We start from the raw sequence: 26,770 nt of genomic DNA, 5'->3' as shown, positions 1-26,770 counted from the left end.
CTATAAGGTCACCCCTCAGCCTCCGACACTCCAGGTTAAACAGCCTTAGCCTTTCGAACCGCTCCATATACCTCAAATCCTCCAACCCTGGCAACATCCTTGGAAATCTAGCTTCCCACAGAGTTCTAGGGTACACCTGATCAGGTCCTGGGGATTTATCCACTTTTATGCGTTTCAAGACTTCCTCCTCTGTAATATGGACATTTTTCAAGATGTCACCACCTATTTCCCTACATTCGATATCTTCCATTCCTTCTCCAACGTAAATACTGATGCAAAATATTTGTTTAGTATCTCCCCCATCTCGTGCGGCTCCACTCAAAGGTCGCCTTGCTGATCTTTGAGGGGCCGTATTCTCTCCCTAGTTACCCTTTTGTCCTTAATGTATTTGTAAAAACCCTTTGGATTCTCCTTAATTCTATTTGCCAACGCTATCTCATGTCCCCTTTTTGCCCTCCTGATTTCCCTCGGAAGTATACTCCTACTGCCTTTATACTTTTCTAAGGATTCACTTGATCTATCCTGTCTATACCTGATATGTGCTTCCTTCTTTTTCTTGACCAGATCCTCAATTTCTTTAGTCATCCTGCATTCCCTATACCTACTAGCCTTTCCTTTCACCCTGACAGGAATATACTTTCTCTGGATTCTCATTATCTCATTTCTGAAGGCTTCCCATTTTCCAGCCGTCCCCTTTACCTGCAAACATCTGCCCCCAGTCAGCTTTTGAAAGTTCTTGCCTAATACCATCAGTTGGAAGAGAAAGAATGGCTTTCTTATTTTTCCTGTTACAGGGTTATGAATTTGTGGAATTCATTTGTCAAATGTAGTCAAGGCTGAGATGGATCGATTGTTTTAATCTTGGGGAATCAGAGGATATGAGAAGTGGATGGGAAGCTGGAATTGAGGTCAAACATTAGCTATGATTTATTTGAATGGTAGGCTTGAGCAAATATGGCCAATTCCTGCTCTTTTTATTCTTAAACAATGTTCCAGGATTATTAAAATTCACTTCAAACATTATTCTCATTGTTCATATTATCCCCAAAATAATGTATTATTAAAGACCCTTCAAACTAAAATAGAAATCATAATTCAGTCCAACTGCTCCATGGAAACATTTATTTTTCATGTGTGCAAATGGTCCTACACTTTGTTCATATACACTTCTCCTTAATTCTTAACTTACTAAGGAGCAAACTGATGTGATCGATGCTGCATCTTCAATTGAAAGTTAAGTTGGGTGCAAAATGGGTGTCCAAATCCATCTTGTTATTGTCTCCTTGGGAGAATCAGTTTAAAATTATCAATGTAACTTGCGTCTTAACCATTGACCCTGTAAGTAAATTGCAGTCTCAGAATTTCCTTTGTAAAGAGTTGCTCTTGTTCTCTATTCTAAATCTCATACATTTAATTCTGTTTCTATCGTCCATTGTTTGGGCTCTGAACCTCAGAAAGTGGTCTGGTTCAACCTACCCTGTCTCATTCTGTCAAAGGTTTTCAATCGTGCCATTTTCCAAAAAGTTCACATAATAGCTTTAACTTTTTCAACATCATCTATCTTGGATGTCCCACAGTCCTAATAGCAATTAAAGTTTATAAAATCTTTGATTTGCAGGCAAGCCAGGAACATTGTGTGACTTATGTTTAGTGGACGTATGTGCTGGAGTTGGCAATTTATCAGAATGCTAATTGTTAGTCCCTATTTTAAAGCTTACTGCATTGGTATACTGTACTGTGTGTCTTATAACAGTATTGCGTATGCTGTCTTCAAGGGGAAATATTTTTGGCATTATTGAATATTTGTTTAAGTATTTGGTATAGCACAAAAGCTGCTGATTGTGAAATAGAATCAGTATTGGCCTTTTGAAAATAAATCTTTATTTTCTTGCAGTCAATTATCTTAACAACAATATCAGGTCTTTGAGACTGACCTTGCTTTCAGAGTTTCCTGCAAATTAAGATAAATGCAACATTTTTTGCTATTTTCCTAGTGGCTTTAGGCTTTCTGGTGCTACTTAATTTGGCACAGTAAGTTCATAAGTACAAGAAACAAATTATAATTTTATAAGATAAATTCAAGAAAATCTTTCTCTGTAAAGACAAATGTTTAGTTGTGAATCCTTCAAAACATTGATAACATGGGATCTGGAGCATGTTTGTGTTACCCGCCTGGCTCACTCATTTGCAGTCATTGGCCAATGGAAATGGCCGAAATTTTCACATTCAAGAAAACTACAATAATTTGTATAATTTTGGCAAAACTGTCAGGTGGAAATTGGCTTCTGAAACATCTGCTGAGTGAGACCTCTGGAATGGTGCCATAGATACATGTTATTTGCTCATGGGGTGGAACTGAATTTTCTTTCCCCTCCGCTATTCAGAATGTTAGACTGAATTGTTTTATCTTTGCCTTTCACTTGCTTTGGAATTAACAAACTTATCAATTTTCTTGGAACCAATAGAAGTTAAAAACTGATGCAGTGAAAAATTGGTTGTTGGTTTACTAAGAGCCTCTTTCACTATTTTGATTGATTGGCATGGTGGCACAATGGTTAGCACTGCTACCTCACAGTACCTGGGACCTAGATTCAATTACCAGCCTCAGGTGAGTGTCTGTCTGTGTGGAGTTTGTATGTTCTCCATGTGTCTGTGCGGGTTTCCATTAGATGCTCTGGTTTCTTCTCACAGTCCAAAGATATGCAGTTTAGGTAATTTGGCAATGCTAGATTGCATATAGTGTCCAGGGGTGTGCAGGTTAGGTATCTTGGCCATGCTAAATTGTCTGTAATGTACAGATTAGGTGGTTTAGCCATGCTAAGTTACAAAGATTGCTGGGGAGGGTGGAGGTCAGTGGGTCTGAAGGAGATATTCTTTGGAGGGTTGGACCCAATGGCCTCGACCTGCGCTGTAGGATTCTAAGATTCATTCACAGGATGTGTGTGTCACTGGCTAAGCCAATATTTATTGCTCATCCTTAACTGGCCAGAGAGCAGTTAACAGTCAGCCACATTGCAGAAGGCCAGGAGTCACATAGGCCAGATCAGGTAAGGATGGCAGTTCCTTGCCTGAATGGCACTGATGAACCAGGTAGATTTCCCCCCAACAACCAACAATGGTTTCACAGTTATCATTAGATTCTTAATTCCAGACTTCTATTGAATTCAAATTCATTCCAGCTGCCATGGTGGGATTGGGACCCAGGTCCCTAGAACATTGCCTGATTCCCTGGACTAGGACATCACCTTCCCCTGGCCTTTGCTGGCGTTGATCATTTTCATTCTCATTATCTATACAGTAACTCGAAATGCAGTCCCAATGTAAAGGGACTCCGCCTGTGTGGAATGGGGAAGTAGTGCTTGAAAAGCATGGAGAAGCACTATGCAGGATGAAGATCCATGATGCAAGTTTGAAATACCAATTGCTTTATCCATTGATATCAAACATTGGAACCACCATACTCTGCTCAGAAAAAGGGATGTACAAATTTTGCTCTAGATTTTTCTGTCTCTCAGCTCATCTATCTTTTTCCTTTTATCATTATTGCATCCTATTCCATCATGTATCTACTTCAGCTTGCCTGTATCAAAGACTCATCAGCATAGACACAAATGAACTTCATGTGAAAACAGTGTATCCTAAAAGAGTTCATGATGGAAGACAAACTTGCCTTTGAAATTTTAGGTGAACATTTGAACTCAATGTTGATCATGCTACAGCATTAGAGAGAGATATACTGAAAATATTCAGTACTGGAAACAACATATTGGTTCTGGTAATGTCTTACGGTGAAAAATGTCATATTATACATTCAGTCTTTTGTTCTGTGTGTTGCTTCTGATCCCTGAATGATTTCATGATTCATAGCAACCATATGAATGCTTGAATAAGCAAATACTTGTCACTTACATCAAACCTATTCCTAGCCTGCAGGGGAGATGGGAGACACAGCTGCTACTGGAGAGTATTTTGCGTACTGGAAGCTTTAAACCCCTAAAACAGTGTAACACATCTAATATTGTTTCACTGAAATTTGGTTCATTTATTTGGCACCATCCTCTGCAATTGAAAAGTTGCCAGTGCAGTCTACATGTACCCACTGACCTCTGGTAAATTTGTCTCTGCTAAAACAAGGAGGAGAATTGTTCACAACCCTGTTAAACATTCAAACACAATGTTATTCACAAAACTTTCAAGATTACGATCTGTTGGAAAATTCAGAGGTAGGTTTTTCAACTTGTCAGACTAGTCTGAAACTGATGTGGATTGACCATCAAATAATTATTGAAATCTATAATAGGTGATCGATTTCACCACTTTAATACCATGTCCAGGCAGTGAGTTAAAAACTATCCACCCTTTTCCACTCCCCCACTCCCAATCCTCACCCCATTGTCTGTGACATTATTTCCTTTTTTCTCAGTTGTCATTCATTTTCTTTTTAATATTCACTGAAATAATATGCTCAACGCTGGATATTTCTGTGTTTTTGTAGAGGAGAGGAGAAGAAGAGGAGAATTCCATCCTGCATGTATGTTTCAATATTAAACTCCTTACACTAAGGTGGATCAAATCAATGTACATATTTCACAAGACAAATGTGATCATGGGCTCATTTGTGTAGTTTCATGGCTGTGGGTGGCATGGTGCCTGAGTGGTTAGCACTGATGCCTCACAGCGCCAGAGACCGGGTTTGACTCCTGTGTGGAGTTTGCACATTTTCCCTGTGTCTACACGGGTTTCCCCTGGGTGCTCCGGTTTCCTCCCACAGTCCAAAGATTAGGTTAGGTGAATTGGCTATGCTAACTTGCCCATAGTGTTCAGGGATATGTAGATGACGGACATTAGTCAGGGGAAATGTAGAGCAATGTAGGGGAATGGGTTTGGGTGAGATACAATTCGGACAGTCGATGTGGACTTGTTGGGCCAAATGGCCTGTTTCTACACTGTAGGGATTCAAAACCTACAAAGTCACACCTCAACGTAATGTCTTTTGAATACTTTTAAATATTTTGTCTTGCCTGCTGTGCCTGCAAATTCTTTGTAATGTGTTCTGACATGAATATTACATTTTCTTTTCACTGGATTTAGCATTCAGTGCCCTCTTGAATGCTTCAAAGGAAAACTTTTTTCTCACTTTTTGCATTTGCTTCTTTTGCAAAACAACTCAAAACCCTGGTGCTTAATCTATTTTGTTTCTCATTGTCCACTCTGTCTAGCCCCTAACGATTTTGAAAATGTCTATCAAATCTCCTCTGAGCCTCCTCCTCTCCAAGGAAAACAGTCCCAATGTCTCCAATCATTTTTCAGAATGGAAGTATTTCAATTCTGTACCAGCCCTGCTGATGTAACGTTAATGATACTGGACAAATAAACCAGAACTCCAGTATAATCTTCTAATATTGAATCCTAGCATGGCATATGGTGAAATTTGAATTCAATTAAAAAAAAATGAAATAATAACCCAGTTGTGACCGAGTAACCACTGTTGATTTCTGTAAATATCTATTTGGTTTCCTAAAGTCCTTTAAGGAAGGAAATCTACCATCTTTACCTGGTCTGACTACATGTGACTCATAGCATTGTGGTTGACTTTTAGCTGTGTGCTGAGTAATTTAGGATGGATAATAACTGTTGTCTTAACCAGTGACACCCATTCCCGATTAACAAATGAAAAATGTTTTGTAAACCTCTTCCACATTCTATCCAATACGTTCACATCCATTGTATAATGGGGTGTCCAGAACTCTTCATTATATTCTAGCTGAGGTCTGACCAAGGTCTTTTATATGTTTATCAGAGCCAGAGGGGGAATTGTAGTGATTGTAATGAGGTCAGTCAGGTGGACCTCACAGAATATGAATTCCCTGATTGGGGCTGTGAATCTGGTCCAATCAGGATGCCCTGGCTGACGGACACAAACAGGAGAGTCAGAGGTTCTGCTCGCTCTGAGAGTTGGCTCTGAGGAAGCTTGATTGGTTTCAAGTAATATGTATGTATAAATAAAGGGGAGGAGCATAATGTTGCAGTTTGCTTCAAGTTATGCCTCCAGCACAGAGAGAAGATTAAGTTCCTGGTCATTTGAACTCTAGTCTGTAAGCAGCTTCAGGGTATTACAAGAGGTGGTTGCAGACCTTCACACTCTCCTGCAGGACAGCTGATATACCAGTAGGATCTGGTGGGCATACATTGTCAGTGACCATGAAAGTCTATACTCCCCTCAACTACTTCACCCTTGGCTCCTTCTAGGTATCTGCACAGGACACTTGCAGAATCTCACAATCTGTTACCTGCACATATAATTGGCTAAGTGATCGATGCTACATCTCCCAGTCCAGTCATTTTTGAGCACTTTGCAACTCATGAGGCCAGTCAGCATTTTGCAGCCCCGGCTGGTGTTCTGAAGGGCAGGGGGTCACTGGCTATGAATACATGTCAATCAAGACATCACTAGATTGCTGTGAATTGGCAATTGCAAAAACTTCTACTACATCAATGAGTTGCTCAAATGCAATCACAAGAAGATTATCCTACCTCCCCGTATGAGGTTTCCAGGGAACTAGCGTTTCGTTTCTGTTCTGTGTCCAAGAAACTGTTCTGAGCTGTTCAGATGTCTTACTGGCTAGAAGCTTTGGGAAATATCTGAGGCTGTCAGAAAGTCATGGAATCACTCAGAGCAGAAAAGGCCCTTCGGCCCATTGACATCTCTACCATTAAAGGTACATTAATACAGTGTTTTGGCCTTTATTAATAGAGGGATTGAGTTCCGGAACCAGGAGGTTATGCTGCAGCTGTACAAAGCTCTGGTACGGCCACACTTGGAGTATTGTGTACAGTTTTGGTCACCGCATTATAAGAAGGATGTGGAAGTTTTGCAAAGGGTGCAGAGGAGATTTACTAGGATGTTGCCTGGTATGGAAGGAATGTCTTACGAGGAAAGCAACGGTAGTAGATTCGCCAAGTTTAAGTGCATTTAAGTCGTCATTGGACAGGCATATGGACGGACATGGAATAGTGTAGGTGGGATGGGTTTCAGATTAGTATGACAGGGCGGTGCAACATCGAGGGCCAAAGGGCCTGTACTGCGCTGTCATGTTCTATGTTCTATGTTCTAATCCTAAGTTCCTTCACTTATCCCATATCCTTGAATATTATGATATTTCAAGTGCTCAACCAAACATTTTACAGAGTCATAGAATCATGGAAATAGAGTCATGGAAACACACTCTTTGGTCCAACCAGTCCATGCTGAACATAATCAAAAACTAAACTAGTCCCACCTGCCTGCACCTGGCCAATATCCCTCCAAACCTTTCCTATTCATATACTTATCTAAATGTCCTATAAATGTTATAACTGTAGCCACATCCAGCTCTTCCTCTAAGTTCTATTCCACACATGAACCACTCTCTGTGTAAAAAAAAGCCTCTCATGTCTTTTTAAAATCTTTCTCCTTTCACTTTAAAAATATGCCCCTGGTCTTGAAATGCCCCACCATAGGGAAAAGACACCTCTCATTCACCTTGTCTATATCCTTCATTATTTCTGAAGCCTCTATAAGGTCACCTCTCAACCTCCTATGCTCCATTGAAACAAGTTCCAGCCTATTCAGCTTTTCCTTATAATGCAAACTCCCCATTCCTGGCTACATCCTAGTAAGTCTCTTCTGAACTCTCTCCAGCTTAATAATATACTTCCTATAAAAAGGTGACCAGAACTAGACAGTATTCCAGAAGAGGCCTCACCAATGTCCTGTATATCCTCAATATATTACCCCAACTCCCATATTCAAAGGTCTGAGCAATGAAGGCAAGCATGCTAAATGCCTTCTTAACCACCATACCTACATGTGATACAAACTTCAAAGAATGATGTACCTGAACCTCCACGTCTCTCTGTTCTACATCACTCACAAAGGCCCTACTTTTAATTGTAGAAGTCAAACCTTTGTTTGTTTTTCCAAAATGTAATACCTCACATTTATCCAAATTAAACTCCATCTGCCACTCTTCAGCCCATTCACCCAGTTGATCAAGATCTCTTTGTAATCTGAGATAACCTTCTTCACTGTCCACTCTACCACCAAATTTGGTGTCATCTGCAGCAAAAAAACTTTAAAGTTTGTAAGGTATCTGGCCTCCACTACCTTCCCAGGCAGTGTGTTCCAGACTTTCATTACCCTCTGAGTGAAAAAGAATTTTTTCTCAAATCCCCTCTAAATCTCCAGCTGTCTCTTACCCTAAAACTATGTCCCCTCATGATTGACCCCCTCAACAAAGGGAACAGCTGGTCTCTATTGACCCTGTCCATACTCCTGACAATCTCATATACATCAATGATGTCTCGCCTCAGTCTTCTCCCTTCTAAAGAAGAAAATCCAAGCCTATCTAGCCCGCCCTTACAGCTCAATTTCTCCAACCCAGGCAATATTCTAGTGAACCTCTCTGTACTCCCTCTAGTGCTATCACATCCTTCCTATAGTGAGGTGACTAGAGCTGAACACAGTACCCCAACTGTGGCCCAAATCTTTTTACTTGTGTCTTGTCGATTGTGGACAGACTGTGTCCATATGCAGCAAGACCTGGAAAATATCCAAGCTTGTGGCAAGTGACATTTGCATCATGCAGGTGTCAGGCAATGACCATCTCCACCTTTGCAGTTCAGCTCTTTTGTCCATATCTGAACAAAGGATGTAACGAGGTCAGGAGCTGGCTGGCTTTGGTGGAATCTAAACTGAGCTTCAGTGGGCAGCTTATTGCTGAATAATTGCCATTTAGTAGCACTGTCAATGACCCCTTCTAAAATGTTGTTGATGTTTGAGAGTAGATTGATTGAATGATAATCAGCCTGTTTGTATTTGTCATGATTTTTGAGAACAAGACATACCTGGGCAATGTATCACATAGCTGCCAGTCTTGCAGCTATGCTCGAACATTGTGGTGAGGGACATAGTTAGTTCTGCAGCTTAAGTCTTGAATTCTATTGCTATTGTGCTGTCTGGGTCAATAGTTTTTCAGTACCCAGTGCCTTCAACTGTTTTATGATGTTCACATGGAGTGAACCGAATTGGCAAAAGACTGATATCCATGATGCTTGGTACTTGGAAGGAAACCAAAGTGAGTCATCTACTACTAGATAAATGTGATTGCAAATGTACCATCCAAATCTTGTGTTGAAGAGCTGAGCTCCCCAATCATTTAGGTTGGGCATATTTGTGAAGGTTCATCCTCTTGTTAGTTGTTCTGTTGTCCTCCATCTTACATGAGTAGATGTGGCAGGAATTCAGAGCTTAGTTTTGATTTACTGATTGTGGGATTATGTAGCCTTGTCTGTTGTATCTTCCTTCCATCTTTTGGGATGCACATGGTCCTGTGTGGTAGCTTCTCCAGATTCATACCTCATTTTCAGGCATGTCTGATGCATGCTCTCTGACACTGTTGATTGAACCAGGTTTAATGATCTAATTAGGTCAGAAAATTGATTGATCCCTGGCTTGATGGTAATGGCAGAATGGGGGATATGCTGAGCCATGAAGTTGCAGATTGTTTTTGAGTGCAACCCTGTTGTGACAGATGGTCCATGTCTCATGAATACCCAGTTTTGCACTGCTAGGTCCATTTGAAATGTATTGTTGATAATAGCACACAATGTATGGTGGATATTCTCAATAGGAAGACAACTTCATCTCTGTAAGGTGCAGTAGCTACTCCTATTGATACTGTCCTACAGATACATGTGCAGTAAGTAGATTGATGGGAGAAAAGTCACAGAATTGTGTAACAGAAGAGACCCTTTGGCCCATTGAGTCTGCACTGACAAAGACTACTCTAAATCTTTGCTAGACCCACTTTCCAGCACTTGGTCCACAACCTTTTAATGTTATGACATTTCAGGTGCTCATCCAAGTTCTTTTTTAAAGCTTTAGAGGTTTCTCCCAGGCAGTGGATTCTGGACTCCACTAACCTCCAGGTGGTCAAGTCAGGGTTTCCTTCTTGTTCATCCCCCATTCCCCAGTCTAATAGATACATATTGTAGGATTCAGTAACTATCAATTGATGGGGCGGTGCATAGGCGGTAATCAACAGGAAGTTTCCTTGCTCATGTTTGATCTGATGCCATGAACCACATTAGATCTGGAGAGATTGCTGAGGACACCCAGGGCAACTCCCTGCTTACTTTATATCAAACATCTGTCAGATTGTACTTAGATATGCCATTGCAATCACCTTTCCTGACCTAATTAGATCATTAAACCTCTTTAACACTCTTCAGTAGCATGACACAACACTTATCCTGCTAATCTCCTCTTCTTGAATCTCAACCTGGAAGAGAGCTTGCCCATGGGGCTTTAAAGACTGCAGCTTTAGCTTTCAGGAGGCATTCATACAGTGGGACACAGCTTTCCTACTTTGGAAATCTGTTGCTTCAGCTTGTGGACAATTTCAGCACTGATATCTTCACCTAGGTCTTTTTAAATATTTCAGCTGAAGTAGAGTTACACTGTTGGCATCATGCCTGCAATCCCTCTTTGTTTGGGATGTCCAATGCAGCCTGTGAGTTAAAAACGGGTTGACAAAAGCATTGAGCTCCCCTGTCCTGATAATGTGATTTTTTTTCACTGCCAAAACATCAGCAAGTTAAAATCATCACCCTATACCCTATATGTCGATAGCACTATTCTCATGTGTAACAATGTCACTTGTCAATATTGTATTCCCTTTGACACTTCCTTTCCTGTTAAAAATTTTTACCTTACGAATTTTCTGTGTATTCAACTGCCTCAGACTTGACTGTCTTCCCAGTATAGCGCTGGCAACCAATTTCACTGATCTGCATGAAGTTTCTATGTTCAGGACATTAATGGAAATCTGAAACAATGGAATTCCAACAGTAAATCTTTGGCTAGTTAACTAAATACTTCTCTCCCTGCTGGTACCAGGTCTCAAAGATTTACCTACCCAACAGTCAATTCTGTAGTCGGAAGTTACTCTGAAATAGTCATTTTCACTTTATGCAATGATCATTGTAGTAAAATATTCTCAAGGCTATCTGGAATATTTAACTTCATAATGGTTCACCATCTGTTGCTTATGACTTATTAAATTTTCTATGCTTTTTAAGTACTTTTTAAAACTTTTTGACTGTTTGAAATTTTGTTTGAATTGGCTAAATCAAGTTCGTTATTAAGACGCAAATTCCTAAGGACTGGGATCATTCTGTTTTCGGACTGTCTGAAAGCAGGAATTCTGTTGGATCCTCTGGCAGTGAGGTAGTTGATTGGTAGATCTACTGTCACCAGCCAATCATATTGCTCATTCCTGATGAAGAGCTTATGTCCGAAACATCGATTCTTCTGCTCCTCGGATGCTGCCTGACCTGCTATGCTTTTCCAGCACCACACTCTTGACCAGCCAATCAGAGACCGGCAGCTCTAGAATTCAGCAATGCCAAAGTGGATAACCATTGCTGTTGCCAATACAACAAACCCTGGACTCTCATGACTGAGGATCTCACATGAAAAAGGTATGTTTTTAAAAATTAATTCATGGGATATGAGTATCGCTGGCTAGGCCAAACTCTATTAATAATTATCCTTGACAAGGTAGCAATGGGCTACCTTCTTGAACCTTGCAGTTCTTTGGATGTACTGGCACAGTGCTTTTAGGAAGGGAATTCCAGGATTTTGACTGAACAACAGGAATGGTGGTATAGTTTCAACTCAGGATGGTGAATGGCTTGGAGGGAAACTTGCAGGTGGTGTCGTTCCCATGTACCTGCTGCCTTAGTCCTTTTTAAGTGGTGATGGCCATGGTATTGGAATGTGCTGTCTGAGGAGTGTCAGTAAGCTACTGCACTGCAACTTGTTGATGGTTCATACTGTTGTCGGTGGTGGAGAGAGCAAACATTGAAAGTAGTGGCAATCAAATGGGCTGCTTTTGCCCTGGGTGGTGTCAAACCTCTTTGTGCAAATGTTGTTTATTGGAGGTGGATGGGATTTTCACAAGGTGGGATCTAAGGGGACAATGATGGGGGAAGGACTGTTGGAAGTGAGGACAGGGAAGGGTGGTTCTTTGCAGCTTTGGGTCCGGTCTCTTAGTCATGCACAGATCAAGTACCCACCATAGGTAAGGCAGGAAGATGGCAGATTCTAGTCTGCCAACATCCTGTCTGAATTAGTTCACTCTCTGCCTCCAGTCCTGGAACGTTCCACCCAGAGAATGTGAAAATATTTTTTAAAGATTTTTTTTAATGCATTAATTGCCCATCCCTAATTGTTCAGAGTCAATCACATTGCTGTGGGTCTGGAGTCACATGTAAACCAGACCAGGTAACGACAGTGGATTTCTTCTTTAAAGGATATTTGTGAACCAGCTAGGTTTTTCCTAACAATTGACTATGGTTTCATGGTCACCATTCGACTCTTAATTCCAGATTTTTCTAAACTGAAATTAAATTCCACTATCTGCTCTGGCAGGGTTGGAACTCAGGTCCCCAGAACATTACATGGGTCTCTGGATTAATAGTGTAGTAATAATACCACTATGCAATGGGAGATATGAATAGCGTAAAATCCTTAATATCATAAGATATCATCCATTTTGTTGTTTTATTCTGTTTCACAATGGGATGGCTCACTAAATGGGGTAACTGACACAGTGCCATTAAAAAAAAGACAGAATTTCTTTAGTGGCAGGAAAACAATTCATGACAAAAAACAAAAAAAAGAGAGGAAAAGTTTTTTTTGTTTCCCATGAATAATTAAAGTTCTGAAGAGAATATCATGCTGGCCATTATCAATAGCATGTAGGAGAAGTTAATGGGGAGAGTTGGCATCTTCCTGCTGTGTGAATAGTCAGCACTGAAATGACACTGTCTTCAGTTAAATACAAAAATAACGATTATAATTCTGAACAGTTATTGTACAGAGCCTAAGACAATAGGAACCAGTAGTCAACAGTGTTGCAAGGATACCATTCAGTCAAATGTAGGATGCAGTGGAAGGAAGGTATTACTTCTTAGTCCTTGTGATCAAGCTGCCTCAGCACATTCCACTTCAGACATGAAAGCTGGATAACATATTCTAGGCAGTTGCACCTTCATTGTCTCAAATATACTCTCAGCATCTCTTGGCATGACAGTTACTGACTTAGGGGTACTGAGTGGACCATCAGTATTCCACCAGCATGCACTCAGTGTTAAGCTAGTGATGCTTGTGCTGACTCCGTTACCTTCATTGGACGGAAGATGGCTATATATATATCCAACACCTTCTAGATGGTAAAATGGTGGCTGGCTCATGAACTGCAGTGCATCTACACCACCATTAAGCTAGTGATGCTTGTGCTGACTCCGTTACCTTCATTGGATGGAAGATGGCTATATATATCCAACACCTTCTAGATGGTAAAATGGTGGCTGGCTCATGAACTGCTGTGCATCTATACCACCACCACAAGGACATGTACAAATGAGCTTTGAAGGTAACAGACCTTGACACTGGCAACTGGGAGACTGATGGCCTTGACCTCTGGAAGCTGATTGTAAGCTAAACTGATCAAGGAGAGGTGCCAGAGAAAACCAGCGAAACCTGCAATCTTTCAGTTCACTGTCTTCATCTTCAACAAAAGAAGCAGAAGCCGCCATTGCAGAGTGAAGTTTTAAGTCATAGCAAGTGATGCTTAACACAGTGTTGACAACCACAACACAAATCACCAACTTAAAAGGTGAAAGGTTAATTCTTGTGATTAAGTCTATAGTTTCTGTGATCATTCATAGCAGAAATTACAAATGTGTAATGAAGACTCAACTTATTATTCAATGACAATTTTTTAAAACAGAGTCAGAAAATCAATTTTACATAGTGAGTTGAAAACAACATTTCTGAGTAATGATGTGATTTTAGCTAAATGACTATGTAGTGAGCTAATTTCCATGTTGTTTGCTGGAATAGATTTTATCTGGACAAAGGGGTCTAGAAAAACAACGTTCATTCACAGAGAAGATGTTGATGACAACAGAGGTATTATTATTAGTAAAAGCATCTCAAAACACAGTCAGGGTAGAGACGAGAAGTTCTGAGTATTTTAAGAATAAAATTTCATAAGTACAAGATGGAGATGTCAGACAGGAAGACATCTTATGAGGATGTTGAAGACAAGAGTTTAAGGAATCCATGTTCAGCAGTAATAGTCAGCTGAGGTAGCTTAAAAGTCCAGAAGAGTGTTATTAATTGATGAAAATAACATTAAGTCAGTGCATAAGACGTTGCCAAAATGGAAACCGATTACAGCTGTGCCAGCTGAGCAAGAACCTTTAAAGTGGAAATAAGAATGACACTTTATTGAGATTGGAGTGTATGCAAGGTTGCTGCTGGGATACAAGGCTTGATATTTTTAATGAGCTTTTTCCATTGCATCTTGTACAGTGTAATATAGTCTTTCTTTCCTTTGTGAAATGAACATTTATGTTCTTTTGTTAAAAGTGCATTGTCAGCCTCTTGTGGATATGTTCCGTGACTAATCTCCAGGGTAAACAAAAGATCAATTGAAATTTATGCTTTATTAAGCTGGGTCTTAGACTGTGATCTGACTGTTCCAGTATTCCCATCAGTTGGGATCATACTGTATTACACATTTCAATTTATGACCAGGGACCTCCTTTCACTGAAATTTCTCTTAAAACATTTTATACACTAAACAAGTTAGAAATTTAAAATACAAAAGCAAAATACTGTGGATGGTGGAAATCTTTATTCAAGACAGAAAATTATTTAGCCATTCTGGCAGCTTCTGTGGAGAAAGAAACAAAATTGAAGATTTGGGATGGTTGCCCATTGTTAGACGAATAAAATGCTAAGGATTGAACAGGTTTTAAGTAAATAGAAGAGAGGAGATGATGTAAAAAGGAAGACAGAATAAAAGGGAGGCCTGTGACAGGGTGGAAGGTAAGATTGAATAAATAACAAAGGGATGCAGGTGCACGATAAAATGGAATGATAACCAAACTAGAAACAAAAGATCTAAATGGGTTAGTAGAATCATTTCACAAAGATATTGATGAAAAAAGTGGGCTCTTGTTGTGTAAGAGGTTTAGGACCAAATTTGTGATGATGTCATGGAACTGCTCCTCACTGGGCATAAATAGTACTGTGGACAGAGTCAGGGAAAAATGAAAAAAAAGACATGGAGAGAATTATCTTCCAATGTGTTTGTCAATAAGATCTCTTGTTTGGATATGAAAAGAGTGAATGTAAGTCCCAGCTGCCCTTTCCTTTATTGACTTTTAACAAATTGCAATATCTGCCTGGTATGTGGAATGTTTTCAAATCTGTTTTATGCCTGAGAAATAAACATTGCACCTACATTACAGAAAATTTCTGAGATTGAACAGTCAAATATTCAAGTCCTTTAAACAAATGAATGTTTAAGTGAGGGATCAGTTATTTTAGGGTTATGTCTCTTTCCCCAAGAGCACACCCACAAAGTCTATGAAAAAGTATTTTTCCAATGTGGAGGCAGTCCTCCTGCTTGCAGACTATTTGTTCTACTACACTGGCTAAGAAATGGCCTCATTCTTAATGCTGAAAGCCAAGTGGAAAACCCTGTCTACCTACTGTGGGCTCTGCAGGGGAGGGCCCATCTAATCAGACCACCTGTCATCCTGGAGGGGCTTCCTGATGTCAATGGCAGCTCCTATGGTGATAATTCACACCTCCACCCCCACCCACTTACCAACTGCCACCTCCCTACTATTTGCTGAGACCTTTCTGATTGTCCCTGCTGACCTCTGTCATGTATCACATAGGTGTGAGTGATGCATTGTTGGCTGGCAGGTCTTAGAGGTGGGCTCTTGAACTTTAAAGGTACAGCTGCCTTAAAAGCATCCCAGGAGCTGCAAGATGGGCACAAACTCTAGCTGGGCACCCCAAAATAGGCTTGCTCTTTCTCTTTTCCCTGTCTTTGAGGCCATTGATTCAACAATACCCCAAAACCCAAAGAACCGTGGATGCTGGAAATCGGAGACACAAACAGAAATTGCTGGGAAAACTCAGCAGGACTGGCAGCATTTGTCAGAAGAAAGCAGAAAGCAGAGTTAATGTTTCGTGTTCAGCAACCCTTCTACAGACCAAATCCCACTTTGTCATCGAATCGACCAGCATTGCCTTTTATGAAGAAGGAAGGATGGGCCATAAAATCTGGTCATAGAAATGATGCTGTAATTCTGAATCATCGAATCATCACAATACGGAAGGAACACATTCAGCTGTTCATGTCTGTCCCAGTCAACATAACCATTTCACTTCATGCCATTCTCCTGCCTTTCTTGTGTAACTCTGCATTTCTTCCTTCGAGCTCACTTTGGAATAACTAGATGGAGCCTGCCTCCAAAACCATCTCAGGCAGTGTATTCCAGACCCTAAGCCCTCGTTGCATGTAAAAGATTTTCCTCATATCATTTTTTTGCTTCTTTTATCAATTATTTTAACATCCATGCCCTTCTAGTTTTCCATCCTCTCACGAATGGGAATATTTTCTCTCTATTTACTCCGTCCAGAACTTTCACAATTTTGAACATTTAAATCCGATCTCCTCTCAGTTTTCTTTTATCCAGGAAGAACAGTCTCAGTTTATATTCAGAACCAAACTTTTTTCAACCATTCACATAAACTTGTTTCGCACTCTCTTCAATGCCTTCACAGACATCCAAAGCTGTGGCACCCAGAACTGTATACATTACTCCAGCTGATGCTGAGCTGCTCCCTTATATCAATTTAACATAAAGTCATTGTTGTCCCTATTAGTAAAGCCTAAGAGATGGTGGGCTTTATTAACTGCCCTTCATTCTTAAGGATATATAACTAATGAGTGGCATTACTATCTCATTAGTATTGCACTGGTATTTAGTGAGTTCTCTTATGTGTAGAAACCGCTATGAGTTGTCCCTTGAATGATTGTTCCGTAACCAAAATTTATTTGATTTATTTTTCATTGACTGGCTGTTCCTGGAATATTTGTGGCATATCTATCTTTTCCTTGAACAAACTTGGCATGACTGGTTGTGGCTCAAGCAATTGTTTCTTGACTTTAACTAGCTTAATGCATTGACATTTGAAGAAAATTGAAGTGATATTCCTGCTCAAGAGTAAGAATTCTTGATTATGGAATTGACACCCTTTGTTTGCTGAATTGCTTAAATGTAACTTTAATCTTAAGCAGCATACCTCCTGGACTGTGTAACTGTATCCATTATCTTCTAATTATATGGTAACACGCAGCCTTGTATCACTTTAAAATTAGTGAGATGGTAACAGACATAAATACCTTCATGTCAAAAATCTTGATAACCTATTTCTCTCAGAATATCTTTGGCTTCCCTTCTATTGTAACCTGTTCCACCTCATTACTGTTTCCATGTGAGCAGCTAGTTGAATTGTCACTCCTCTATAAGTGTGTCATATTTCAGCACATCTTCTGAAAATATTCTATGGTTTTAAGATAAAGCATACTTGTGCCTGTAAGATTTCTTTGCATGCAGTATTTTTCTAGCTTTTAGTATCTGCTGAGTGGTTTAATCTCTGTATGGAGTCTCACGTGTGGCTTCATAGTATTTGCCTTTCTGCAGCTTCTGCTGATCGTGTGTAATAGGGTTCATGTTCTCCTCTGTGTGACTTCTGGACCTCTGCTTCATTTGGATCACTTTGTCTAGAATAAAATGTTTCTCTCATTTTAATGAATCTGACAGCACAATCCCTATCTTCAAACTTAGCCAAAGTTTCATTCTGTTATGTGGCTTAGCCACTGTGTTATATAGGATTGATTTTTGAACAGAGCTAATAACTGGGTATCCGTGAGATGCAGTGGAACATTGGCGGCAGCAGAATTCAACTATAGTCTGTACTTTCATAGCCCCCAATCTAACAATCCCATCAAGCCAAGGGATCAACCCTGGATCAATGGAGAGTGCAGAATCTATGGTTTTAAGATAAAGCATGCTTGTGCCTGTAAGATTTCTTTGCTTGTAGTATTGATGCTAGCTGCAGAAGGTCATTCCAGGAACTAAGAAATGAGGTACCAACCTAGTGAAGCTACAATAGGACTTCTTGGAGACACCCTTCAATGCAGCATGCATTAGACGATTCCCACAATGAATAGATCCAATCTAAGTTCTGCAATTTTGCCACAACCAGCCTTGAAAGATGGTAGATCATTAAACAACTAACATGAGGTGGGGGGTTCCACAAATATCCTCATCTTCAACAATGCAGAAGCCTAGAACCTCAGGCAAAAGAACATCTTCAGCCAGATATGTCAACTGTTCTATTTTGTCATCCTCCTCCATTCCCCAACATCACAAATACCAACCTTCAGATAATTTGATTAATTCCATGTGATATGAAGAAACAATTGAAGGCCCTGGATACTACTAATGCTATGGGTCCTGACAAAATTCCAGCTATGGTACTGAGGACTCGTGCTTTGCTAGCACCCCTAGCCAGGCTGATCCAGAAGAGTGACAACACTGGCTTCGAGCCAACATGGAGCAAAATTGCCAGATATGTCCTTTATATTTTAAAAAACAGGGACCAATCCAGTCTGGCCAATTATCACCCATCAGCCCCCTTTTGATCATCCGCAGAGTGATGGAAAGTGTGCTATCCAGAAACACTTACACAGCAATAACATGCTTCACTAGTGCTCAATTTGAGTCCCATCAGGGCCACTCAGCTCCTAACTTCATTGCAGCCTTTGTTCAAACATCGACAAAAGACCTGGACTTGGAAGGGTAGTGGAGAGTGAGTTCCCTTGATATCAAGACAGCATTTGACTAACTATGGTGTCATGGAATCCTAGCAAGACCAGAGTCAATGAGAATAGGGTGGAAAACTCTTTAGGCATAATTTCAAGTTATACCTAGTGCAATGGAATGCTGTTGTCATTGTCATTGTCGTCATCATTGTTGTTCCAGCTCAGACCCTGAAATTCCTCAGGATAGTGGCCTTGGTCCAACCATATTCAGCTGCTTCATCAATGGCTTTCCCTTACCATAAAAGTTACAAGTGGGAGATGTTCACTGACGAATGCACAATGTTCCATATTATTTTTGACTGCTTAGAGATTGAAGCAGTCCATGTCAGTATGCACCAAGACCTGGACAACATTCAGGCTTGGGCTGATAGTGACAAATTTACATTTATGCCAGCAATGACCATCTCCAATAAGAGAGAACAACCTCCTCCTGATATTCAATGGCACCACCATAGCTGAATCCACCATGATCAACTATCCTAGGGGATGCCATTGAACAGAAACTGAATTGAATTAGCCATAGAAATACTGTTGGTACAAGAATAGGTCCAAGGCAAGACATTCTTGGGTGAGTGCAGATGGGAAACTTGGCTGTTAGTGAACCGTGTGGAGGAATAGTGTAAAACTTCAAAAAGGTCTATATCATTTTGAAGTATCATGGACAAGCTGCAGATAAACTAAATGCAAATGAAATGTCATTTTGGTAGGAAAAATGCAGACAGACAACATAAAACAAAAGGGTACAATTCTAACTGTGGTTCAGGAGCAGAGGGACCTATGCATATAATTCAGTGAAGTTGACAGGTAGGTGGACCAAGCAACTAATACAAATGCTCAGTATTCTGAGCTTTATTAATTGAGGCATGGAGCACAAGAAGTCGTGCTAAGCCTTCAGAAAATATTGCTTTGGCCTCACATAGCTTTTTGTATCTTTTCTGGGCAGCACACTTTTGCTAAAATGTGGAAGTATTTGAGACGATGGAAAAAAAGATTCATGATAATGGTTCCAGGAATGAGGAACTTCAGATATGAAATTAAATTGCAGAAACTGGGACTGATGAGGAAAATCAGTTCCCACACTCGAAAAAGTCAGAAAAAGAGAACACAGGTTTGATGTCAAAGGCTAAAGAAGCAATGGAAACAAGAGAAAAAGGAAACATTTTCATACAGAAGGTAGTCAGGCTCTGTAACATACTGCCTGAGAGTGAGTTCATTGAGGCATACAAGTTGGAGGTTGTCTGAACTGGAAGAATGTCTAGGATTATGGGAAGAAGGTCGGGGAATCATGCTGGGTAAATTACTCCTTTGGAGAGTATGCAGACATGATGGACAGCATGGCCTCCTTCTGTGCTATAACAATTTTGTAATTCTGTGTAACCCAATCCAGATATCCAAAATATGTCTATATCTACAAGGCTCAAGTCAGGAATACGGTGGAATACTCCCCACTGCCCGGATGTTTATCACTCCAAAAAAGCTTAAGAAACTCAACACCATCAGGGATAAAGCAGTCTGCCTGATTAATGTTCCATTTATCACTTTCAACATTCATTCCTCCCATCAGTGACCACAGTGTCATGGTGTCTACTGTATCCCAAGATGCATTGCAACATCTCACTAATGCACTTTTGACAACAGTTTCCAAACTAATGACCTCCACCAAATAGAAGGGGAAAGGGAGCAGAAGTATGAGAAATCACCAGGTGAAATTTTCTTTCTAAACCACACACCATTCCAAGTTGGAACTATATCACCGTTCCTTCACTGTTTCAAGGTCAAAAGCCTGAAATTTTATCCCTACCAGAACTGTGGGTGTTCAAACACCAGACCGACTGGAGCATTTCAATGGGGTGGCTCACCACTATATTCTCAAAGGAAATTAGTCATGAGCAGTATATGTTGGTCTTGTGAGGGAACCTCAGATCCCATTAAAGAATAGCAAGAAACTTTTTAAAAATGATTTCCCCTTTGTGTTCAATGAGACCCGTGTCTAGCTGTTAAAGTCAGCATGCTGGCTTAGGTTAATAATTAGTTGCCTGTTTGCTTGTTGAATTTATATAACTAACAATGGTGCAGACCTTCTTTACTAGTTTTCAGTCTATCTGTGTTGTAATTGGAAGTAGACAGGATCATTTTGAGTTCCTGATCTGATTTCCACATTCTTTGGTATTAAAACCCATCTGCACCTAAACCATGACAGTTTAAAATTTGTTCACAATGTTTTACAATTTCTTTATTCTAAGTGAGTTATTCTCCTTCAGAAATCATCATTTATAGGCTTTTGTGCTGCTTGCTGGAAAAGATTGTACTGATTTGCAATTTGCTAATTTGTTTGATTTTTTATATTTCTATTCCTACATTCTCAATTTTGCATTGCTGATTTGTTTACTTTTGCATATTCGATGAAACCGCATTGCTCAGTAAGGGCATTTCAATCTGCTTTGTAATGGCATTTGGATATGGAGAGGAGAGCCAGATGGAGAGCAGGAAAAGGCAAATGTACATACACTTCAGGTGCCTGTTCAAAATTGTCCCAAGAGACAAGTTTTCAGACCCATGTACCTGATAATGTTTTAACACCATCTTTAGCATTGCTTCACAAGAGAGGCTATGACCAATTTCGGCCATTTACTGGAGCCTGGCATCAATCATTGTTACCACAGTATTGACTTCTTTACGTATGGCCTTTTCCTTTTCTGTCAACCTTGATGAAATTTGCAACATTGATCAATTTCAGCCACTAATAAAAGTAACAAAAGCTTTGCTTTTCTGGGAAGAATATTTGGACTGGTTTCTGAGACAGTTCTGAACAGATATGAAGTGATGCAGAATTGAAAAACGTTGGCCATCTGCTTGCTTTATTCACTGTCAAATCTGGCTAGAAAACTGAAAGCATGATTAGGTTTGTTCTTGTCTATTAAAACTGCTTACAGGGTCATCTTAGAATTTAAAAATACTGCACTGCTTACTTTCTGTACACAAACCACCTTATTAAGCCTCTCTTTCCTCTACTCTAAACTTCAAAAAGCAATACATGGATCTCATGGACTGTTTTGTCACAAAGATTAAAGTCTTCTGATCAGCTGCTTCCATCTCTTTTCTCTCTTCCACCAGTCCACTGGCAAAACATCTGCTAAAGTTCCTCACTGTCCCACTAGTTCTCCACTCCTGTCCTCTCTGAACCCCTCTTGTCCTTGAGGCCCTTCAAATCATTCAACTCTGTTCCAATAAACTGCTAACCACCCAACTTCCTCTCCTAGACCCCAGTTAATTTTAATGCCTCTATCTTCAAATGCTATCCCTCTTCCTTTTAAATCCATTTCATCACTTCTCCCCTCAATGAAAATCTCTTTGTATTTCTTCATTTTTGCAAATTATTGCCCCATCTCCAACCTTCCTTCATCTCTGAAGATCTTGCATCTTGATTCTGCACTCAACTTTGCCAGAGCTGCATGGACAATTCCCACCAACCAGTTTTTCACAGAATCTAAATGGTTCTTATCAAAGTCAACATTGATATCTGTGCAACTCAGAGAAAGGTAAACGGTTGCTCCTCCTTCCCAACCGGTGTGCAGCCTGTCATGCAGTTGACACTCCTTCCTCATTCAGCCTGCTCCACTGTTAACCAGCTGAGTGCACTGCACTCATTTTGTTCCATTCTTACCAAGCCAAACTATCACTTGAAATGGTTTTGCTTCCCACTCCTAGGTATATCTATCCTATCTATCTTTCCTATCTTTCCTATTTCTACTAAAGATGCTGCCCACCAGCAACATCATCCAAAGATGCTACACTTGTTTTCATATGCACAGTGTCTAGCTCTACCTGACTTCCTCCTAACGTTTATACTCTGACTGAATTGATTAATTTATTTATTGTCTCGTGTACCAAAGTACAGTGAAAAGCTTTGTTTACAGGCAGATCATAGGAAGCAAGGATATACAGAACAAAAGATTTAGAGACATACAGGTAACATTACACAGGATATACCACAGAGATCAATGTTAACAAGATCAGCATTAATTGAGGCTAAAGAGTCCATTCAATAGGTTAATAACAGACAGTAAGAAACTGCTCCTGAACCTACTGGTGCATGTGTTTAGGCTTCTGTATCTTCTGTCTGATGGAAGAGGTTATAGGAAATGATTACCGCGGTGCGAATGATCTTTGGTGTTGGCAGCATTTCTGTGGCAGTGAGCTGTGTAAACGGATGAGAGTTTGGCTCTAGTGATGGCCTGGGCCGTGCACACTACCCTCTGCAGTTTCCTACAATCCTGAGTGGAGCAGTTGTCTGTCTGTTTACTGGATGCACAGAAATTTCCTCCAACTAAATTGGGAACATTTGAAGCTCACCCTTTGACCCCAAATCAGAAATCCATTCCCAATAGAGTGACCAACTGTATTCCTCTCCTTGGCAGCATTCTGAAATTAATCTGGTCAGTGTTTAGCTGTGATATAACATCTGGGCCCAACATAAGCTTTGATATAAGATTCATGCTTATACTTAGGATGCCTACTTCCTTTGCATCTTGGAGGAAGCTTGTTTCTGCCTCAAAATTGACACCTACCTCTACTGAACCTCATCCAACAATACAACAGTACGTCCAGGGAACCCTTTTCAATGGGGCAATTCTAGTACTTGGCTTTTAGAACATTTTCAAAAAGTGTGGTGCTGGAAAAGCACAGCCAGTCAAGCAGCATCCGAAGAACAGGAGAGTCGATGTTTTAAGCCTAACCTCATCAGGAACGTTCCTGATAAAGGGCTTATGCTCAAACCATCAACTATCCTGCTCCTTGGATGCGGCTGTGCTTTTCCAGTACCACAGTTTTTGACTCTGATATCCAGCATCTTCAGTCCTCACTTTCTCCTTAGAATATTTTGCCTTTTTGCAGCACTCAGCAAAATTGGCACCAACAGTTTTATAAGGGAAAGAAAAAAACAGCTAGTTCAGAGAAATAACCCTTTAATACTACACTGCTTATTCACAACTCATTTGCAGACCCTGTATTCCACGCACATGAGTACATGTGTTAATAAGTGCCTTTAGGCTGTGTGAAATCTTGCCTTGAACTTTATATTCTGCTTTTAAAACCGTTAACATGCATATTGTCAACTGTCATGGATTGCCATCTTCAGTTTGTTGTGTGGTTTGGAATAGTTTTACAGTTGAAAAGATGCCTGGGAAGCTAAGACGTTGTTATAGTTCCCACCAACAATTCCCTGGAGCTGTCCCATGTGCTGAAATTCAACTCTATTCAAACAAGGCAGCCAGTTGGATAGGTTTAAATTAGAAATGAAACAAACCAGTCTTACACTTGGTGTTTTTAATCCTGCATACTTTATGCAATGCTGTTTTATGTATAGTCCAATAGAGATAATTATATTCTCATTAGTAAACTACAGATTACAGTAATTAAGTACAAGATAGATTAAGGACATTTTGCCTATACAGCTGTAGAACAGATTAACTTTAAAAAAAAGGCATCCACTACAAATAATTGCTCTTGTCACTCAATTCTTCCCATTGGACTGGTTAAATTTTGGTATACAAATTATGGGATGAGAGGAGACAAAATATGCACCAATGAGATTCAACAAAGAGTTGAAAAGCAGCTGTTCCTTGGAGCACTGGTGTAAATTGTTATGGAATACCCTGTTATTGCTTCAGAAATAGTTGATGCCATCTGGCAATGACATGCAAAGATTTCTATTGGGACATATAAAGCCATCTCTTCCATGACACATTTTCACTGCAATGGGCCAAGAGTGTGGAAAACTGCTTTGAATCAAACCTCCTTGTCTAGAGTCATAGAGCCATAGAGTCACAAAACACAGAAACAGACCCTTCACTCCAACCAGTCCACGTTGAATATAATCCTAAACTGAACTAGTCTCACCTGCCACACCTGGCCCATATCCCTCCAAACCTTTTCTATTCAGATACTTATCCAAATGTCTTTAAAATGTTTTAATTTTGCCCATATCCACCACTTCCTCAAAGTTCTTTCCACACGCAAACCACCCACTGTGTAAATAAATTGTCCCCATTTCTTTTTTAAATCTCTCTTCTTTCATCTTAAAAAGGTGGCACCTTGTCTTGAAATCCCCCTTCCTAGGGACAAGACACCTACCATTAACTCTATCTATACCCTTCGTAATTTTATTAATATCTATAAGGTCACCCCTCCACTTCCTATATTCCAGTGAAAAAAGTCTCACTTTTTTGCCAGATTTCAACATAACATTGTTTAACGAGTATACATGGCATATATTTGAATCTATAACACACATTCTTGCGTTCCACAATTTTTTGTTTAATTTACTTTTGTAATATGGGTGTTGCTGGAGGTAAACATTTATTGTCTGTCACTAGTTGCCCTTGGGAAGATGGTGGTGAGCTGACTACTTGAACCGCTGCAGTCCACCTGTTGTAGGTTGACCAATAAAGTGATTAGGCAGGGAATTCTAGGATTTTGACCCCGTGACAGTGAAGGAACAGCAATAGATTTCCAAGTAAGATGACGAGTGGCTTGGAAGGGAACCTGCAGGTTGTGGTGATCCCATGTACCTGCTGGCTTTGTCCTTTTAGGTGGAAGGTGTTGTGGATTTAGGCGGTGCTGTCTGAGGATCTTTGGTGAATTTCTGCAGTGCATCTTGCAGACCGTACATACTTCTGCTACTGAGCATTGATGGCAGAGGGATTGGATGTTTGTGAATGTAGTGCCAATAAGTGGGCTGCTTTGTTCTGGATGGTGTTAGATTTCATTCCTGTTGTTGGACCTGCACCCATTCAGGCAAGCGGGGGCTATTCCATCACAGTCCCTGATTTGTGGCGTCAAGAAGTGAGTTACTTGCCACAGGATTCTGAGCCTCTGACCTGCTCTTGTAGCCACTTTATTTATGTGACTTGATTTTTGGCCAATGATAACTCCCAGGATGTTGATAGTTGGGGGGGAATCATGCCATGCCAACAAAATCTTAATGTACTTTAGTATATCAACACCTAAAACACAACAATATTTCAAACAGCTCATTCTTGTCATTGCATGACAACAAGTAACTGGGGCACAGTTTGATGATGGCTAGAACTTATCTTTTTTTCAATATCTACATTTTTCATTTCCTAAGTTTCCTAACTTTCCTGCATGTTTTGACTTCATAAACTACTGTTCGCTTTTGAAATGTTGCAGTGCTTTCAAATCTGAGAGAATTGTGATTTTCTTTGAATAAAGCCGAAAAAGCAATTCTTTAATTTATTCCACAGGGTGTCATGGATATTTATCTGATGTTATTTTTATTGCTTTTTTGTAATATTGCTGCTTATGTTGAAAAATAGATCCAACTAGTCCAATTCACTAACAAGATTCAAATTTTATTGGAAATCAAAAGTAATATGTGAAAATAAGAAATTCTTCCAAGTGTAATTTTATTTAAAGAGTTTCCTTTGTGAAATGATCCTTAGACGAGTTGACTATAAGGATGGGATAATTCAACTTTACTCATGTTTCCTCGAAATGTTAAGTTTTGTCTTGTGGAAATTATCAAGATAATGCTCTGAATGCTTTTCTTTTATCCCACCAGACTCTCCGGTCAATCAGTAGACTTCTGCTGTTTCTCATCTCACTACCTGGCTGATCATCTCTTCTATCTCTCAGGTATGCTATTTTAATTCTTACTTCTGAATTGAAATTCTGTCATGATTGGGAAATAGATTGCAAAAAAACCCCTAAGAACAGGAAAATACCAGATATTTCAAGTTATTACTAGTATCTGTTTAATAATGACAAGATTACTATTGTTACATTGATCTTTCTGAATATTACATATTAAATATAGATAAAGTATGTTTTTTAATTTCATTCATGGTATGTGGTGTCACTGGCAGGACCAGCATTTATTGCCCATCCCAAATTGCCCATGAGAAGGTGGTGGTGAGCTGCACTCTTAAACTGCTGCAGTCAAT

The 26,770-nt window shown here is 39.9% G+C and overlaps 1 protein-coding gene across 3 annotated transcripts in view; it reads left to right on the top strand.

The window, feature by feature from the left end:
• sv2ca (synaptic vesicle glycoprotein 2Ca) overlaps positions 1 to 26,770 on the top strand; it is a 202,613-nt gene that overhangs the window by 18,076 nt on the left and 157,767 nt on the right. For all 3 annotated transcript variants that reach the window (XM_043707301.1, XM_043707291.1, XM_043707310.1), the window contains exon 2: positions 26,389 to 26,462. The gene's annotated coding sequence lies outside the window, so the exon portion shown is untranslated. The remainder of the gene's footprint in view (positions 1 to 26,388; positions 26,463 to 26,770) is intronic.

This window comes from Chiloscyllium plagiosum, chromosome 2, assembly GCF_004010195.1.
Source record: "Chiloscyllium plagiosum isolate BGI_BamShark_2017 chromosome 2, ASM401019v2, whole genome shotgun sequence".
Taxonomy (NCBI): domain Eukaryota; kingdom Metazoa; phylum Chordata; class Chondrichthyes; order Orectolobiformes; family Hemiscylliidae; genus Chiloscyllium; species Chiloscyllium plagiosum.
This window is presented reverse-complemented; position numbering and strand designations above follow the sequence as displayed.